We start from the raw sequence: 2457 nt of genomic DNA on the forward strand, positions 1-2457 counted from the left end.
TTTTTTTTTTTGCTATGAATAAAAGACTTCAGAAGTCATTAGTGGTTAGAAGTAAAATTATCTTTTCCAAAATCTCTCTGACACTGTTCTGTGCTTTCTAAACAATCTTCCTGCTATTTGACTCACATAATTTTAGAAAATATGCTGAGTATTGGTAGTTTGGACAAAGATTCTAATGCTTTGTTTTTGATATACTCCCAGATTATTTCATCAAGAAATGCAAAATAAAGCATAAGGCACTGCATGTTGGAAGTATAACTCCTTGAACAAAACCATGTATAACTTATTTACTTGCAGCAGCAGTAATTTCCTTAAGATTGCTGCCTCACCACTGTATGCAATGAAGTGATATTAAATACAACAGTATTAACTGCTGTTTTTGTTTTAGATCAATTGGAAAGTCAAAAACATGAGAACTTGAAATAAATATACAAGTAAAAAAGATAAGTACATATTCAAGTGTTGTTATCGCAGGCTATGTTGAATAAGTTTAAAGACCCAGTATTCTACTAGTACACATGCTTCAAATAAGAGATATTCCATGTTTTGTATTTTGCCAAATTTTGTCATTTAGCTTATCTGTCAACAAATGACAAAATGAATTATGGTAAGAAGAGGGAATGATTGTGAATGCCAATAAAAGAATAGATGATGATAAATAAGATTGATTTTAATATACTGTTCTCCTGAAGATCTAAACATGTTCCAAAATTAGACTATGTGCTCAGTACATTGTAGCTACTTAATAAATATTTGTTGAATGAATGGATAAATTTTATTCATTGAAAAAAATGCCAAAATACTCTCCAAGGAAAAGAAGGTAATGCCTAGTATGCTTTCTGACCTCAAATTTCATTTCATAGGGAACTGAGCATGTTTTTTTTTTTTAACAGAAACTGAATGTTCTCTAGAAGTTTGGGGTGTAGGTAGATTGATAACCACCTTTGATGCTCAGCAGGGAACTCATAAATAGTTAAGCATATGTAAATTACTCGAGAGAAGTTGGTCTTCATCTGTGGTTTTAGGTCAGACTAATGATTTTCTCTTTCAAACAGAACCAAATGGACGTGTCAAAAGAGGTAAAATTCTTAATGGGAGTGGACATAAATAGTTTCTAACCCGCTGCTAAGGTTATAAATGTCATTGGTAGTTGTCATTATAATAGAGCAGAGGGTCTTTCATTATTTCAAATGCATTTCCATATCCACAGGTAGTCAGATAAGTGACCATTACCACATGTACCAAAAGGACAAACAGATGGTGTTCAGATCATTCATTTTTTTGTGTGTCTTACAGGATTCAAGCATTCTGGAAGTCATTCACAGTCATGTGTTTTATATCAACTTATATAGAAACATTTACATATATTGAGTCCTTGCCCTTTCACTCCTGACTTTGTTTCTTCTGTCTCTCCCTTTTTTTTTTTTTTTTATAAACCAATTGTGCAAGCATGAAAATAAAAGTATAGACCTTTTCCCAGGGTGACTGGGAAATCTTCTATTGAGATTCTGAGTGAGCACTTTCTATTATCTTCTGGTCTTCCAGAAACCTCCAGGCATAAAATAAATAGCCCAATCTAGATCACATGGCAAGAGTCTTTCCCCCCTACTTGAGTTTTCCACATTCAATAATGTTGCCACATAATTTGAAGTGAGGATGATGGCCACATTGACAAAACATAATCAAATCACCCTGGTGTAGCTGATTCAGAACTTCCCAGCAGTTATCCTCTAGCAGAGTTTCGAACAGATTGTACCCACGATCCAGATAGGCAACGGATATGGCCAAGGAAACAAAATTGGCTGAACAGAGTCCATTTTAGGTCTGTTTTGTTGTTGCCTGGTCATACAGAAGGGCCAGTGGGGGTCATTATACATGGTGTCTTCTCAGTCTGTTGTAATTACCTCACTATAGCCCACCCTAGAGCAGGTGGTAAGCTTATTTGGCTCAGCCAAACCCAACTAATAGAAACTGTGATTTGGAATTTTTCCAGATATTGTTGAGAATTATAGGTTTAACAGCTAGGCATGATAGCTCTGGTAGAGGGGGATGTCAGATATTTTAAGACTGATGTAGCATTTTTATCGCAATTCTCTTCTACTCAACTCTCAAGCACACACCCAAATGAAGTTGCCCAAATGAGTGTCCTAAATTGATTTGTTAAGTAGAGTGACATTAAACCATAAGTTTTTTTGGCCTAAACAGAATGTCTCACCTTTTTTTCCTAAACACACTCCTTTCTCAAATCTATGCTTTATTCCATTCTTCTTTCATTTGGATGTTCTGGTTAGATTGCTTGAGTAAGAATTTTGTGGATTTAGCACCTATGAGTTCATTTATCCCCTGCTAAGTTCAATTTTAATAGCCATGTCAAAGCCTACTCCTACTTGGCCTTACAGGGCTGGAAAAGGGCTGTTAGGATCAGCTTTAGAGATAAACTGATTCATTTCACAATTA

This window comes from Pteropus vampyrus, unplaced genomic scaffold (genome assembly GCF_000151845.1).
Source record: "Pteropus vampyrus isolate Shadow unplaced genomic scaffold, Pvam_2.0 Scaffold22, whole genome shotgun sequence".
Taxonomy (NCBI): Eukaryota; Metazoa; Chordata; class Mammalia; order Chiroptera; family Pteropodidae; genus Pteropus; species Pteropus vampyrus.